This window comes from Danio aesculapii, chromosome 15 (genome assembly GCF_903798145.1).
Source record: "Danio aesculapii chromosome 15, fDanAes4.1, whole genome shotgun sequence".
NCBI classification, from domain to species: domain Eukaryota; kingdom Metazoa; phylum Chordata; class Actinopteri; order Cypriniformes; family Danionidae; genus Danio; species Danio aesculapii.
This window is the reverse complement of record NC_079449.1, coordinates 2,638,649-2,658,098: the sequence shown is the minus strand read 5'-3', so window position 1 is coordinate 2,658,098 and position 19,450 is coordinate 2,638,649. Positions and strand designations below refer to the sequence as shown.

At 37.0% G+C, this 19,450-nt stretch overlaps 1 protein-coding gene across 1 annotated transcript in view; it reads right to left on the bottom strand.

Annotated features, from left to right (window-relative positions):
• wu:fb16f03 (eukaryotic translation initiation factor 4 gamma 1) overlaps positions 1-14,488 on the bottom strand; it is a 114,105-nt gene extending 99,617 nt beyond the window's left edge. Inside the window, exon 1 of the mRNA XM_056474039.1 lies at positions 14,353-14,488. The gene's annotated coding sequence lies outside the window, so the exon portion shown is untranslated. The remainder of the gene's footprint in view (positions 1-14,352) is intronic.
• Positions 14,489-19,450: the final 4,962 nt, after the last annotated feature.

The window sequence follows — 19,450 nt, the reverse complement described above, 5'->3', positions numbered from 1 at the left end:
CCGCTATACAAGCATTTGTTTGGACTGTGGGGGAAACCGGAGCACCCGGAGGAAACCCACGCCAACAACAGGGAGAACATGCAAACTCTATACAGAAATGACAACTGGCACAGCCGAGGCTCAAACCAGCGACCTTCTAGCTGTGAGGCAATCATACTACCCACTGTGCCACCATTTCAGTGAACTTCTGATTCACTTTATTAAAACAATAATATGATGAAAATATAATAGTGTGTTAGACACGCCATGTGGAGTCTGCTTTATCATCAACTCTGTTATCGGTTCAAGTTTAACAGCTAGTATCAGAACCAGATGTTCACCATCACATTTAAGCCCTCTACATTATTTTACACTACTAATGGATTCTGTTGATTGTACTTTATATACATTTCTTGTATATCATTCTAATTTATTTCATTAAAATAACTGCAAAACAGCCTCAATTTCCATCAATAGACTTGCAAACATCCTCACCTGCACACACGTGCTTGCTTGCTCGCTCGCTCGGGAGCGATATTGTGAGACCACCCACTCCTGTTAAAATTACACCAGAGTTACCGACTGCTCGCGAGATTTATTTGGAAATTTATTCCCGCACCGCATGAAATCTGGTCAGGTCCCACGACAATGCACAAGTGCAGCCTCGGGAATGCATACAGCTGAGAGGAAAAGAGATGGGAGGATGTCACGCTAGCAGCCGAGAGGAAAAGTCACGCAAGCAGGTGAAATGGGCCACAGTGAGAGGGGGAGAGAGAGAGAGAGAGAGAGAGAGAGAGAGAGAGAGAGAAATGGAGTACTTTCATTCCCTCAATAGCAGAGAAATAGGGGCTTCTGCTGTAAGTGCCAGTGAAAGACTTCCCAGAAAACACACACACAGTGAATTTTTTAAGTAGTTGCTGCCTATAGTGTTGTAAATACCCACGCTCGCCTCCCTCGCAACAGAGCACATATGAGATAAATGACATCAGTACAAAATAACCGGTTATGACTATTACTGAACAGATATCGAATTGTCCGCGTCTGCATCGCGGTGCACCGAAGAAACAATTAATTTTGACACCCCTAGATTTCAGTGTTTAAGTTCAGTTTAGCTCAGTTCAACATTCAAACAGTGTCACCGGTCTAAACACTGAAGAGCAAATCCAACAGTTCAACTCAAACAGTTCAACAGTTTAAACACTGAAGAGCAGATCCAACGATGCGCAGCTTTACAGATCCCGAACCATGCAAGCCAGTGGCGACAGCGGAGAGGGAAAAAAAAAAAACTTCACTAATTGGCAAAAGTGAAGAAAAAAAAAACCTTGAGAGAAACCAAGGTATAAAGGTATAAAGAAGTTGGGCACGACCATTTTAATTTCTCCGCTGGCCAAACGTCTTGTGCAGAGCTGCAGTCTATGCGGCGGAGGCTGGAAGCTGGACCTCAGCGAAGACTCGTCTGTCCCTGGAGCATCACAGGAATCAGTCTCATGTTCTCCACTCCTCCACGACCACAATAGTTGCTGCTCAGGATACGGCCAGGTCCAGGATATAGATAACTTGGGATCATCTCGTCGCTGGTCTTGGATCGAATCAGTGACTCTGCATAGCCTCGGGAAGAGTAACCCCAGGTGGAAATGTAAACTTTTTTTATTTTTTTTACTTTTTTCCCAAAGCGTATATAATCTATATATTACCACTGTAAGAAAATATTAGCATTTGGAACATACTTTCAGTATCACCTTTGCTTGAACAGACCCGATCTAATCCTGTTTACATGAAATAAACCTGCTCCCTAGCATGTTTGAGCTACCAGAACTGTTGCTATGACAACAACTCTCAGATGAGTTTTAAAGAACAAAACTATCCTGGATTGTGTCAAATCGTCAACAACCAAATCCAGCTAATTGAGTATTCCACGAACGAAGAACGGACTCCTGGTCAGACCGAAACATTAATAATAAAACATTCTGATGAGCGAGAGCTGGACAAACTCCTACAAGCGCTCCGTCTTGGTGTTTCCTTTGAGTTTGATCATGACACACACTCATGCAGACCTTTGGAGTGTGTTGCCATTGGATACAGAACTGCAGCGTGAGACAGTAATGCGACAGTTATGCACGAGTGACTAACACTTCACACACACACACACACTCGCTCAGTCACTGTACACCATGAACTCTGACCTCACACATACACACCAGCCACAGCAGCAAAAGCTAATACAATCAGTTGACAAGCGCACTGATGGTCTAAATCAGGGGTGTCCAAGCTCGGTCCTGGAGGGCCAGTGTCCTGCAGATTTTAGCTCCAACTTGCCTCAATATACCTGCAAGGATGTTTCTAGAAAACCTAGTAAGAGCTTGATTAGCTAGCCCAGGTGTGTCTGACTGGGGTTGGAACTAAACTTTGCAGGACACCGGCCCTCCAAGACCGAGTTTGGGCACCCCTGGTCTAAATGCAATCAGAAACAATACATCAGACCCCCCCCCCCCTATAATTAAGTTATTTAATTTTAATTTCTTTAAACAGCACCAGATCACAACATAAATAATTTAATGCCGAGTTCAGACTGCATGATTTTCAAAGTAGTCGTGTCACAGATGTTTTAACACTGCAGGACTATCTGGGCTAGTGTTTTGTTGCTGCTTTGTTTACACTGCAAGATGGATCGGCGACAGGGGGTTTCACACTGCAGAACTTTACAAAGTCAGGAAGAATCGCAGACAACTTCGTCCAAACTACATTGAGCTTATAAATGGATTATTTATTGTTGGATAAGAATATGATGAATACCATGGTATAACGAATGTATTCTAAAATTAAAAATATTACTGTATTGCCACCATCTGCAAGCTTTAGTTTAACTAGGACACTTGTTAAAAACATTTGATACCACGGTTTTACAACGGTAAATGTTCAAAACACAGGAAAACACCCTGTTCATTTAATACATACTATGCACATAATTATTAGGACCACAATAATCTATTGAATATTATTATCAATGCACTGATTTACATATTCATTTACCATGGTAAATGGAAGAAATATGGTTCCAAAAATACTGTAGTAGCACAATGGTAAGTAATTATGCCACAGCATTAAAATGCTCTATATTCTAACACTAATAATACATTGTCATGATATATTCAGGTTATATACTGGATTATTTATTGTTGGATAAGCATATGACCAATACCATGGTATTCCAAAATCATTTTACTGTACTGTCATCATCTGAAAGCTTTAGTTTAATGAGGGCGCATGGTAAAACATGGTATTATACCACTGTTTTACAATAATGCACATTCAAAACACAAGAAAACACCTTATTCATTTAATACACACTATGCACATGATTTTAGGACCACAGTAATCCACTGAATATTAACATCAATATGCATTGACTTACATATTCATTTACTATGGTAAATGCAAGGAATACAGTTGCAAAAATACTGTGGTAGCACCATAGTAACGTAACTTAAATGCTCGATATTGTAATATAATAACTAAAAATGCATTGTCGTGATATTTTTAGGTTATAAATTGTTGGGTTATTTATTGCTGGATAAGCATATGATAAATACCGTGGTATTAGGAAGGTATTCCGAAATCATATTTCTGTATTCCCATCATGCGAAAGCTTTAGTTTAATGAGGACACATGGTAAAAACATGGTATTATACTACTGTTTTACAAAAGAAAACACCTTGTTTGTTTAATAAACACTATACACATTATTTTTTAAGATTTATACCACAGTAATCCACTGAATATTAATATCAATAAGCATTACATATTCATTTACCATGGTAAATCCAAAGGAATATGGTTACAAAAATTCTGTGGTAGCACAATGGTGATTTATTTAGGTTATAAATTGAGTTATTTATTGTTGCATAAGCTTATGACAAGTACCATAGTATTAAGAAAATAAAACTGCTATAAAAGTCATCATCCGAAAATGTTAGTTAAATAAGGACACATGATAAAAACATAGTATAATACCATGTTTTTCAATGATACATGTTCAAAACGCAAGAAAACACCTTGTTTAATACACACATGCACATCATTTTTATGATTTATACCACAGTACTCAACTAAATTACTAAAGTTATGCATTACATATTAATTTACCATGGTAAATGCAAGGAATATGGTTACAAAAATACTGCGGTAGCACTTTGGTATATTAATTAAAATGCTCTATATTCTAACACAAACAATACATTACTGTGATCTATTTAGGTTATAAATTGTTGAGTTATTTACTGCTGGATAAGCATGACAGCTACCATGGTATTAGGAAGGTTTTCTAAAATCAGATAACTGTATTCCCATCATGCGAAAGCTTTAGTTTAATGAGGACGCATGGTAAAAACATGGTATTATACCACTGTTTTATAATGGTATACAATCAACACACAAGAAAACATCTTGTTCATTTAATACATAGCATGCACATCATTTTTAGGACCACATCAATCCACTGAATATTAATATCAATATGCATCGAATTATATATTCATTTACCATGGTAAATGCAAGGATGAGTTACACAAATACTGTAGTAGCACAATGATAAATTAAATATGCCACAGCATTTAAATGCTCTATATTCTAACACTAATAATACTTTGTCGTGATATATTCAGCTTATAAATTGGATTATTTATTGTTGGATAAGCATATGACGAATACCATAGTATTAGGATTGTACTCCAAAATCATAATAAATGTATTTCCATCATTTGAAAGCTTTAGTTTACTGAGGACCCATGGTAAAAACATGGTATGATACCACAGTTTTACAATGATACACATTTAAAATTTAGGAAAACACCTTGTTCATTTAGACATATTATGAACATGATTTTTAGATGCCACAGTAATCCACTAAATATTAACATCAATATGTATTAAACATTCATTTACCATGGTAAATTTAAGATATATGATTACATAAATACTGTGGTAGCACAATGGTAAAGTAAATATTGCACATCATTAAAATGCTCTATATTCATACACTAATAATACACTGCCGTGATATACTGAGGTTATAAATTGTTGAGTTACTTATTGTTGGATAAGCATATGACGAATACCATGGTATTAGGAAGGTATTCAAAAATAAAAATGCTATATTGTCATCAACCCAAAGCTTTAGTTTAATGAGGACACATGGTAAAAACATGGTATGATACCACTGTTTTACAATAGTACACATTCTAAGAGACAAGAAATCACCTTGTTCGTTAAATATACAATATGCACATTATTTTTTGGGCTTACACCACAGTAATCCACTGAATATTAATATCAATATGCATTATATGCTTTACTTATTCATTTACCATGGTAAATGCAAGGAATACAGTTACACAAATACTGTAGTAGCACAATGGTACAGTAAACATTCCACAGCATTAAATGCTCTATATTCTAACACTAATACTGCATTGTCGTGATCTATTCAGGTTACGAACTGTTGTTGGATAAGCATATGACAAGTACCATGGTATTAGGAAGGTAAAATCTAAAATCATATTACTGTACTGTCATCGTCCGAAAGCTTTAGTTTAATGAGCATACATGGTAAAAACATGGTATGACCGTGCTTCAGGGAAATGAGGCACCTGTCACACACACATATTGATCTCCAGGCCAGATTGAGTAACTCAACTTACTGCGTCGATCAAACACACGAACACACACACACACACACACACATCTACGGCACATATATATACATACGCACGCGCACTCACACTCACACAAAAGCGCTGATTTTACACAGAAACAAACCGAAGCTGTTTACCGTTTATCTTTTTCTCTGTCGGTGTGTCTCACTGTCCGGTAACGCGAGACGTGCAGCGCGTCGCCATGTTCGCTTGCGCATGCGTATGCCGGGACAAAGCACGTGGGTCACGCGCATGCACAGACGCGGCCTCTTTTTTACTGTCTTTTATCCTAGTGGCCCTGGTCAGCTCTTCTCTGGTATATTATACAGTCTATGGGTATAACACACTTAACATAACTTTTACATTATAAAAATATGCAGAACAATGTTGGTGCCTAATTGGAATTCCTTATTTGAGCTGATTGAATGGAAAATAAGGTTGGATTTTACCTAGTAAATGTCTAGTGTATCACCAATAAAGTTAAAGAAGTGACATATAAACTCATTCTAAATTCATTTAATTTATCCATGCAATTAATCTGCATGCACATTTTGTTAGAGGAGAAATCAGTAAAACGTGTTTTTTATTGCACATATACACAAATATTTTGGTTTGATGTAGAATATCTTACATTTAAACATTCATTCATTCATTCTCCTTCGGCTCAGTCCCTTTATTCATCAGGGGTCACCACAGCGGAATGAACCGCCAACTTATCCAGCACATGTTTTACACAGCGGATGCCCTTCCAGCTGCAACCCATCACTGGTAAACATACACACTCATACACTACGGTCAATTTAGCTTACCCAATTCACCTATAGTGCATGTGTTTGGACTGTGGGGGAAACCAGAGCACCTGGAGGAGACCCACACCAACACGGGGAGAACATGCAAACTCCACACAGAAACGCAAACTGACCCAGCCGGGACTCGAACCAGCAAACTTCTTGCTGTGAGGCAACAGTGCTGACCACTGAGCCAACCTATATATTTAAACATTTACAAAAATAAAGGTGAGTTTTATTGTAAAGATATATATATATATATATATATATATATATATATATATATATATATATATATATATATATATATATATATATATATTTATATACAATGACAAAAATAAAACTTGAGCAAAATTGGATTATTCATTTTAATGAAAATACCATGGACACAAACATAAAAATAGTCCAATGATAAACCTTACATTTATTTGTTTTGTTTTTAAAATTGATTAGGCATTATATTTAAAACATAAAAGATCTTAAAAATAAAAAGCTATAAGGATGGAAGCATTTTCTTATGTGAATTTCTTGTAGTTTATATATAGTCAGAATTATTAGCCCTCCTATTTTTTTCCCCCAATTTCTGTTTAACGGAGAGAAGATTTTTAAAATACATTTCTAAACATAATAGTTTTAATAACTTGTCTCTGATAACTGATTTATTTTATCTTTGCCATGATGACAGGGGTGACAACACTGAACCAAGCCTTACATACAGTCACTGGCCACTTACTAGTACCGGGCTGGGCCCCCTTTTGCCTTCAGAACTGCCTTAATCCTTCATGGCATAGATTCAACAAGGTACTGGAAATATTCCTCAGAGATTTTGCTCCATATTGACATGATAGCATCACGCAGTTGCTGCAGATTTGTTGGCTGCACATCTATGATCCAATCTCCCGTTCCCACCACATTTAAAAGGTGCTCAATTGAGCTCTACTGATTGTGGAGGCCATTTGAGTACAGCAAACTTATTGCATGTGGTCAGCAACGATACTGAGGTAGGCTGTGGCGTTGATACGATGCTCAATTGGTACTAATGGACCCAAAGTGTGTCAAGAGAATATCCCCCACACCATTACACCACCCCCGTTGATATAAGGCAGGACGGATCCATGCTTTCATGTTGTTAATGCCAAATTCTGACCCGACCATCCGAATGTGGCAGCAGAAATGGAGACTCATCAGACCAGGCAACGTTTCTCCAATCTTCTATTGTCCAGTTTTGGTGAGCCTGTGTGAATTGTAGCCTCAGTTTCCTGTTCTTAGCTGACAGGAGTGGCACCCGGTGTGGTCTTCTGCTGCTGTAGCCCATCCGCCTCAAGGTTGGACGTGTTGTGTGTTCAGAGATGCTCTTCTGCAGACCTCGGTTGTAACGAGTGCTTATTTGAGTCACTGCTGCCTTTCTATCAGCTGGAACCAGTCTGGCCATTCTCCTTTGACCTCTGGCATCAACAAGGCATTTGCGCCCACAGAACATTTTCTCTTTTTCAGACCATTCTCTGTAAACCCTAGAGATGGTTGTGCATGAAAATCCCAGTAGATCAGCAGTTTCTGAAATACTCAGACCGGCCTGTCTGGCACCAACAACCATGCCACGTTCAAAGTCACTTAAATCCCCTTTCTTCCCCATTCTGATGCTCAGTTTGAACTGCAGCAGATCGTCTTGACCATGTCTACATGCCTAAATGCATTGAGTTGCTGCCATGTGATTGGCTGATTAGAAATTTGCGTTAACGAGCAGTTTGACAGGTGTACCTAATAAAGTGGCCGGTGAGTGTATAAATACACACACACACATACATACATACATACATTTTGTGCAATGTTTGTGGTTATAATGGCCTAATTAAACTTTAAAATAATGTATTGAGGTCTTAATGATGACGCTGCGTGTGAAAATAACAGCATGCATCCACCGCTTTCTTTAGATGCTGTTGAGGACAAACACCCCATAATAAAACAAATGTTTACTATATTTACACTGAAATATGCTCTGAGGTCACAACACACACACACACACACACACACACACACACACACACACACACACACACACACACACACACACACACACACACACACACACACACACACACACACACACACACACACACACAGTGACTCATGTGAATCATGCGGTGTCATGATGACGGACACATTAACACACAGTGACACACCAGATGAACACACACACACTAACACAGGTGGCCTCACACACACTTCACTTAATCTGTGAAATGTGGGTCAGTCAAATATTAATCTTTGTTCCAAACGAGGGCCGAGATGATAAACTGAGTTATGTCATCATTTTTTAAAAATCATAGCTGGTCAAGACACATGTTTATCTTAACACACATCCAACAGACTTTCCTTCAATGCCTATATCCTGAGAAAATTACATAGAGCACAGGCTTTATTTTCAGTGACTAGTATGTTGCAATAAATAAAAGACGACTAAACACTCAACTTCCTAAAAATTCATGCACTTTTGAATACCCACTGATAATTTATGAAAATTAAAATAAATATCCCAGCAGGCACAGGATGTCAACATGAGATCAGATGGCTGTTGTACCCCAATGTCATGGGGACGTTCCATTTTGTTTGGAAATAAAAATTGAGTTAACATCAGAACCCAACATCAGGCTAACGCCAATGTCCAACAGCCAACCTAAAATCAACCAAATATCAACGTCTTCTGATGTTACAGCTTGACATTGTGTGGACGGTACCACTATGACGTCTATCAGATGTTGGATTTTGGTCACTTTCCAACACAACCTAAAATTATTATTGTCTAATGATGTAATAGCTTGTCGTTGTTTGGATGTTACCGCTGTGACGTCTATCAGATGTTGGATTTTGGTTGCCATACCTGACACTGATAATTTATGAAAATAAATTACCCACTGATAATTTATGAAAATTAAAATAAATATCCCAGCAGGCACAGGACGTCAACGTGAGATCAGATGGCTGTTGTACCCCAATGTCATGGGGACGTTCCATTTTGTTTGGAAATAAAAATCGAGTTAACGTCAGAACCCAACGTCAAGCTAACACCAATGTCCGACAGCCAACATAAAATCAACCAAATATCAATGACTTCTGATGTTACAGCTTGACGTGTGGACGTTACCACTATGACGTCTATCAGACATTGGATTTTGGTTGCCATACCTGATGAATAAATGTCAGTATTTGACGTCAATATGACGTTGGTTTAAGATGTTGGCTCCACGTTGGATTTTGGTCACTTTCCAACACAACCTAACATCAACCAAATATCAAAATCTAATGATGTTACAGCTTTACACTCTGTGAATGTTACCACTGTGACGTCTATCAGACGTTGGATTTTGGTTGCCATACCTGACACTGATAATTTATGAAAATTAAAATAAATATCCCAGCAGGCACAGGATGTCAACATGAGATCAGATGGCTGTTGTACCCCAATGTCATGGGGACGTTCGATTTTGCTTGGAAATAAAAATCGAGTTAACGTCAGAACCCAACGTCAGGCTAACGCTAATGTCAAACAGCCAACCTAAAATCAACCAAATATCAACACCGTCTGATGTTACAGCTTGACGTTGTGTGGACGGTACCACTATGACGTCTATCAGATGTTGGATTTTGGTCACTTTCCAACACAACCTAAAATTATTATTGTCTAATGATGTAATAGCTTGACGTTGTTTGGATGTTACCGCTGTGACGTCTATCAGATGTTGGATTTTGGTCACTTTCCAACACAACCTAAAATTATTATTGTCTAATGATGTAATAGCTTGACGTTGTTTGGATGTTACCGCTGTGACGTCTATCAGATGTTGGATTTTGGTTGCCATACCCGACACTGATAATTTATGAAAATAAATTACCCACTGATAATTTATGAAAATTAAAACAAATATCCCAGCAGGCACAGGATGTCAACATGAGATCAGATGGCTGTTGTACCCCAATGCCATGGGGACGTTCCATTTTGTTTGGAAATAAAAATCGAGTTAACGTCAGAACCCAACATCAGGCTAACGCCAATGTCCAACAGCCAACCTAAAATCAACCAAATATCAACATCTTCTGATATTACAGCTTGACGTGTGGACGTTACCACTATGACGTCAATCAGACATTGGAATTTGGTTGTCATACCTGGTGAATAAATGTCAGTATTTGACATCAATATGACGTTGGTTTAAGATGGCTTAACATTGGATTTTGGTCACTTTCCAACACAACCTTACATCAACCAAATATCAAAATCTAATGAGGTTACAGCTTTACACTCTGTGCATATTACCACTATGATGTCTATCAGATGTTGGATTTTGGTCACTTTCCAACACAACCTAAAATCAGCCAATTATTATTGTCTAATGATGTAATAGCTTGACGTTATTTGGATGTTACCGCTGTGACGTCTATCAGACGTTGGATTTTGGTTGCCATACCTGACACTGATAATTTATGAAAATTAAAATAAATATCTCAGCAGGCACAGGATGTCAACGTGAGATCAGATGGCTGTTGTACCCCAATGTCATGGGGAGGTTCCATTTTGTTTGGAAATAAAAATCGAGTTAACGTCAGAACCCAACGTCAGGCTAACGCCAATGTCCAACAGCCAACCTAAAATCAACGACTTCTGATGTTACAGCTTGACATTGTGCGGATGGTACCCCTATGACGTCTGTCAGACGTTGGATTTTGGTTGCCATACCTGATGAATAAATGTCAGTATTTGACATAAATATGACAGTGGTTTAAGATGTGGCTTAACATTGGATTTTGGTCACTTTCCAACAACCAAATTTCAAAATCTAATGATGTTACAGCTTGACATTGTGTGAATGTTACCACTATGATGTCTATCAGATGTTGGATTTTGGTCACTTTCCAACACAACCTAAAATCAACCAATTATTATTGTCTAATGATGTAATAGCTTGACGTTGTTTGAATATCAGATGTTGGATTTTGGTTGCCATACCTGACGAATAAATGTCAGTATTTTACATAAATATGACGTTGTTTTAGACCAGGGGTCACCAAACTTGTTCCTGGAGGGCCGGTGTCCTGCAGATTTTAGCTCCAACTCTGATCAAACACACCTGAACAAGCTAATCAAGGTCTTACTAGGTATTCTTGAAACAATCAAGCAGGTGTGTTGAGGCAAGTTGGAGCTAAACCCTGCAGGGACACCGGCCCTCCAGGACCGTGATTGGTGACCCCTGTTTTAGACGCTGGCTAGAGGTTGAATTTCGGTCACCTGATGTCACAACCTAAATCTAACCTAATATTAAAGTCTTATGACGTGTGCCTCCTGGGATTGCATATCTGAACATTAATTCATGCACTTTTGCACACCAACTGGATATTTATTAACGAGCTATATCATATAGATATATGCTCACACCCTGGACATTATACTTCATTCCATGCAAATTCAGTTATTGTTTTCATTGTACATATGTTAATCAATATCGAAGGCTTTTCGATATCTAAGGTTTTTTTTTTCTACATCTAAGGGTTTTCTACTCTATTTATCTGTCATTTCATTTTTTAAAGGTCACAGGCTGTACTATAAGCATTTCACCGCATATCGTACTATGTATGACTGTGTATGAGACTAATGACATTTTATTAATAAATAAAATTATTAAAATCACATCTTTACTCTAGTCTATTGGGGTTAAGTTGTTTTTATATTCGCACATTCGGGTTAAATAAAAAATTAAAGCAGAATTTAAAAAGGCGAAGACTGATCAATTATCATGATGTATTGTTATTAGCACAACGTATATTATTTTTGCAATTGTAACTCAATGGCAAGTTCGGGATATCATCGTTTATGTCTTATCTGTTTCAATCAGAACATTTGTCATATTTCTTAAATGTATAATTAAATAAAAATAAATAGTGAATGATAAAATATCTAATTTGAACGGATAACGTGAGCGATGTGTGCTGTTATAGCATTAGCTGTCTAAACTGCTAAAAGCTGATATGCTCCCTATACTGCTTACCACGCTACTTTAAAAATTGGGTTTGAAATCGCATTCGAGCATGACTTCAAAACAACATTAGCACTATTTAATTAACCGTGATCAATGTTGTACTTTCATAGTCATTTAGAATTTGCAAGGAATACTTTTCAGGAATTATATTAATAAGCTGAAAGAGTGAATGTGCGAATATAAAATCAAGTTTAACCCAATCTCTGCTCCTGCGCTATTCATTTTCACATGAGTGTCTCAAACTGGACCAAATGAGTAGCCAGAAAACATCCACTGGTGAAAACATTCATAACTCCTGCTTTTACTGTAAAACCACAAACCACCACGCAAATGATTAAACATCATGTGCAAGTTGAAATCTTACACATTCTTTAAAAAAAAATTGCATTACAATCCCAATTCGACATTGCAGATCCTGCGATGTAATTATAGCAGATTCTCACATCTAATATCGATACTGAAACATCATATAGTGCAGCCCGAATTAACACTATTGTTAATTACTTGACCAGCCTAATCTCACAAGGAAATAGAAGTATTTTACGTTTTTAACGTTCAGTCAAAAGAAAACGTAAATTTTTTAAAAGGAGGCGTGGCATCCAACCCCGCCCCTAAACTCAACAGTCATTGGGGGGTAAGCAAATCATACTAAATTGTATGACTATGCACTAACGAATTCACACGAATTAGCCCCTAAATGAAAAAGCTACGAATTGCCGTAAGATTGTGTTGAATTGAACGTTAACAGTGTTGTACTCTGATGGTCATTGGCTGCTAATATGATTTCCCTAATTAGAATTGGCAAAGAATACTTTTCAGGAATTATATTAAAAAGCTGAAAGAGTGAATGTGCAAATATAAAACCAACTTCACCACAAGCTTTGCTCAAGAGCTATTCATTTTCACATTTTAGACACTCAAACTGGAAAACATCCACTGCTGGACACATTCATAACAGATGCTCGTACTGTAAAACCACAAACCACCACACAAATGATTAAACATCATGTATGTGAATGATATAAACCAGGTTACGGGAAAAGCAACCAACAAAAACAAAAACACAGCACCTTCAAACCATCCAGTAAATGTATACATATACCAAAAAATATAAAACTAAGAATAAAGTAACACAAACAAAAAAAATTGTTATATATAAATATAAATCTCAGTAGTTTTGTTTTAGACTTGTTTTCAGTTACTCAAACTGTATTATTAAATCATCTGAACATAAAGCAAGTACACTTATGTTTTTTTTAGATAAAATATACATTCAATTTACACAACAAATAAAAACACAATATAAATAAATGACATAATTATAATATGATGTACATAACATAAAATAAATAAGGTTCAGCTTAATTTAGTAGGATAACTACAGCTAAAAGTGAAATAAAAACTAAATAACATTAGTTAATTTATTAAAAACAAAGTAAACTTGACTAGAACACAACAAAAATGACCAAATTTGCAAAAAACTAACGTTAAATACAACAGAAGCTTAATAAAACAAATCTTAGCTCCTCAATAACATAAACGTTAAATTAAAACACATGTACTATTATAGAAATATGCACAAAAGCGACAAAAAAAGCATAACAAACCTAATAAAAACTGAATATTAATTTAAGTTTAACACGTAAACAATAGTAATATGGCTTAAATTAACAGTACATTTTAATATAAGTCAAGTCAGTAATAGAATAGGTCTGTAATTGGTGTGTTTTCAGTAAACACAAACAGTACAGTGACACACGCACGCACACACACACGCACACGCACGCACACACGCGCGCGCGCGCGCACACACACACACACACACTAGCGTCAGAAACCGGTAAGGTGTCGCGTGTTTCTTACCGGACAGCAGATTACGGTGTATCTTCGGAACCGGTCCGGTTCTGTACCGGATCAGTTGAACGATTCCGAACCGAAAATAAAGACAGAAATGAGAGACAGACCCGTCTGGACCGGACGGAACCTTTTCCGGCGGAAACCGGCGACTCGGGAACTTCCGGATCGGTGACAAAAGGGAATCCCGACCACGTGACCGCAGCGGCGACGTGAGCGTGGAGTTTTAGCTCATGAATATTAATGCAGTATCCTGAATGGACTGAAACGGATGCTCAGATCATTAATATTCATTGACTCAGCTTTCACTATTGGATTTAAGCGGAAAGGTCACCGCGCAGCGCCAGGACAATCTCATTAATATTTGAAAGCATGTTCCATAGTAGGATACGTAAAGGCTGATTGGTCGACAGTCAGAAAGAGGTGTGGCTTTTAATATAGCGCCCACTCGTGACCACCTTAGGAATTAGAGTCACGTTTTGCTTATGCTGCTAGTTTTGCTAGTTTGAGAAGTTCCATACATTTAATTCAGTATAACGTATAAACAATGTGAAACGTGAAAACCCGCTACAAATATCACACTTACAAGCTTTATCTTCTTAATATTAAAATAGTATATATATTTGTTAAAATCATGTTTAATATTAGAATACAATGTTAATGACAAAAGAGCAGAATTTTACTATTTGACCGTACCCACAATACTACAACAATCTAAATTTATATTTTTCCCTTTTGATTTAGACATTTTTAGCCTATATATATTTACAACACTTACATTTGATTATGCCACTGAAACATTTTTTTAATCAGTTCACCAAAGTAAAGTATTTCAGTGTTTGTCTTTTTATTTTTATTTTGTGTCATATAAATGATTACAAACTCAGATTAAATTAAATATTACAACTAAATTATATATATATATATATATATATATATATATATATATATATATATATATATATATATATATATATATATATATATATATATATATATATATATATATATATATATATATTTATACACACACACACCTTCTACCTAAGGCTTGTTGCCTATCCAAGCAAATAATAACTTGACTTCTAGTTGATCATTTGGTGTCAGAAGTGTCTTATATGAAAGGTAAAGGCCTCTAGATGACGCTTATTTGACCTCAATAAAATATGATCATGTCTTGATTATTAATGATTTCATTAGGACAGTAAGCTCTGACTCTGCTTAGACTAAAGTCTCATCACTGAACCTTCAATAATGTCCAGTATAGAATATGTGGTCATGCTGCAGTGGAAACAGAATGAATATTGTGTCTGACTCCATCATGAGCTTGGAGGACTGCATCCATACATCTTTGACTCAAATCACTGATTAATAAAGTCATCTGGAATGGCAAAGAAAGCCTTCTTGCAGGACTCCCAGAGTTCATCAAGACTCTTTGGGTTCATCTTCAATGCCTCCTCCATCATCTTACCCCAGACATGCTCAATAATGTTCATGTCTGGTGACTGGGCTGGCCAATCCTGGAGCACCTTGACCTTCTTTGCTTTCAGGAGCTTTGATGTGGAGGCTGAAGTATGAGAAGGAGCGCTATCCTGCTGGAGAATTTGCCCTCTCCTGTGGTTTGTAATGTAATGGGCAGCACAAATGTCTTGATACCTCAGGCTGTTGATGTTGATCATCCACTCTGCAGATCTCTCGCACGCCCCCATACTGAATGCAACCCCAAACCATGATTTCTCCTTCACCAAACTTGACTGATTTCTATGAGAATCTTGGTCCATGCTGGTTCCAGTAGGTCTTCTGCAGTATTTGTGATGATTGGGATGCAGATCAACAGATGATTCAGCAGAAAAATCAACCTTCTAAATATACGCGCCTTCATTAAAAACCGCAATAGTTGATGTTACTTATGTTAATTTTGAAAATATTGTTCAATATTTGTACTTATTGTTATATATTGTAAAAAGCTTTTAATGAAATTAAAATCAATTACCAAATTAGAAATATAATTATATATAAATATAAAATTATAAATAAATAAAAAGATAGATAATTAAAATAATGAACTATATAATAACCTAGTTAAGCCTTTAAATGTCACTTTAAGCTGTATAGAAGTTTCTATACAAGTTTCTGCAATTATAAAAGGCATTATCAATAGAGCGCAGATATTACGAGTGACCATGGCAACATCTGAAAAAAAGAGATCAGCATTTCTTTCTCCAGCTGAACTTGATGTGCTCATGCAGAGTTGAGCATATATTAAAAAAGCAACACCACCTATTTGAATATTCCTTGTACTCTTTCTTTAAAATCTCCTATTTCGTGTAACCCTGATCTACCCCCTGCTATTCAAAACATTGGTTTTCGATCATGGAGACTAAAGGGCATTTTGGAAGATAGATCAGATATTCGAAAACAGGAATCTGAAATCATTTCAGTTATTAAAACAGGAATTTCATTTACCAAATAATGACTTTTAGAAATTTTTGCAACTACGACATTTTCTAGAATCGTCCTTTAAGGATGGCAGGATACGTCTTGATCTTTCTGACATGGAAAAACAACTGTATTCTTCATTCTCCCTCAAAGGGAAGATATCTTTTATTTACTCAATGTTATCCAATGAAGGGTGTTCTTCCTTTACCTCCTTGAAAGTTATATGGGAGAAAGACTGTGGAACCAATTTTAGTGAAGAAGAATGGCTTTCTATCTGCTCTGGCATATTTTTCAAAGGGGCCACAATATCAAACCATGAGCAAAATTTTAAATTCTTTTACAGAACTTATTTAACGCCAGTTCGTTTAAATAAGATATTCCCTAATGTTTCTCAGTGTTGTTTTAAGTGCAAATCCAATGTTGGTACTGTGATGCATGTATTCTGGGACTGTGACATGATTAAGACATACTGGAAAGAAATTCACAAATTAGTTCAGAAGATTATAATTCAATTCAATTCCCCTTTATTTGTATAGCGCTTATACAATGTAGATTGTGTCAAAGCAGCTTCACATAAAAGGTCACAGTAAATAGGAACAGTGTAGTTCAGTTTGTAGTGTTTAAGTTCAGTTCAGTTGAGCTCAGTTCAGTGTGGTTTAATAATCACTACTGAGAGTCCAAATATTGAAGAGCAAATCCAACGATGCGCAGCTCTACAGATCCCAAACCATGCAAGCCAGTGGCGACAGCGGAGAGGGAGAAAAAACTTCACTAATGGCGGAAGTGAAGAAAAAAAACCTTGAGAGAAACCAGGCTCAGTTGGGCACGACCATTTTAATTTCTCCGCTGGCCAAACGTCTTGTGCAGAGCTGCAGTCTCAGTGGCGGAGGCTGGAAGCTGGCCTCAGCGAAGACTCGTCTGTCTCTGGAGCGTCATAGGAATCAGTCTCATGTTCTCCACTCCTCCATGACCACCACAGTAGCTGCTCAGGATTCGGCCAGGTCCAGGATATGGAAACCTTGGGATCATCTCGTCGTTGGTCTTGGATCGAATCAGTGACTCTGCATAGTCTGAGGGCCTCGGGAAGAGTATCCCCAGGTGGAAATGGAGAATAAAGAAAATAATTAGCGTAGCTGATTATAAGTAAACCTTTTGCTCTTTCTCCAGCTGTTTATCTTCTGAACTGTAAAACTGCTCTACAACTTAGTCATGGACTAGAATCTGAGTTACACTTTTGTACATATCTTGCAAGAAAATGTATTATTTTGCTGTGGTCCTCTCCTAACATTCCTTCTGTCAATATGTGGATAAATCAGGTTGCCATTTTCTTACCCTTGGAAAAACTGACTTATGACTTGCGTCAGAAATCTGATGATTTCTGGCATATCTGGAATCCTCTATGGGAGTTTTTGGAGAATGTATCTTGATTTTTATTTAATTTTTATTTTAATTTATTATTTTTTTGTTAATTTTACCCTTCACAAAAGACTTGAATTATTAGCAGATGGACAATTGTATAATAGATTGCTATATTATTGTATATGATGACATGAGACACCTATACCACTGTTCTGTCATTGTAAATTTTTAAATAAAAAAAAAAAAGCAATACCACTGCATCAGTGAAACAGAAACAGATAGCATAGGAAAACAGCTGCTCAAGTTAATGCGTAATTTTACATTTAAAGTATTTAAATATTTAAATATTATAATAAAATAAGTAATGTTATGTGTGACGTTTATACATTTCTTACACACGTTGATCAGTTTTAATAGATTTAAAAGTGCACTTGTGCGTCTGCCTCTATTATTGATCAAGTGATAGAGGCTGATATGACATTCAGAATGTAAGCAGAACTAAACAATAGTTTTTAGATCGAGTTATAATCCCATTAATCTAGTTACAGTACACGTGGGAGGACAGTGAATTTAAGCTAATTATTTATTAAAATAGGACGAGCCATTCTCGTACGTGACTTTGTTTTGTGTGTGACTGAAATGTAGGCAATAGCTATGTTTCCATCCAAATATATTAATTAAGTTGATGTGCAAAACTGGAATAACGCAGATGTGCGAATAAAGCAGCGTTTCCATCCAACGAGTCAAAGAGAACACAATCGACACTTCCTGATTAAACGGGCGCCAAATATTAACAGTAAAAGCAGAATTTACTGTGGTAGAAGAAGAAGCTGCATCATCTTTATTTAATACATGACTTGCGCCTCAGAAGACAATGCTGACACACAATGAACGCGTGAGGGCGTTTGAAGCCATGAGATGAGGAGAACAGACGCTCTTGACAAGCTCCAGAGGTAATTAATAATAACGCTAAAGCTGCGGTCACACTGGAGTTTGTGTGTGCAAAATTCTGTCGTGCGGCGCTGCGAAAAGGGGCGGGATTAAACAAGATGATTAGACATTAAAAAAAGCGAGCGATTGCTCCATGTTTTAAATTTCTGTCCAGAGAGGTCGTGTTTTGATCCTCGATTGGTCTCAAGCAGTCAAGTGATGCGATTTCGCAAGTCAGAGTTCAGCAAGCTTGAACTTTGCACCGCATCAACCTGCGAAACTTGACGCATGACCTTGCGTTTCCGGTCTGACGCATTCGCGTGCGTATGAATGGAAGTCTATGGGAGGAAAAGCCCAGTGTGACCGCAGCTTAATTCTG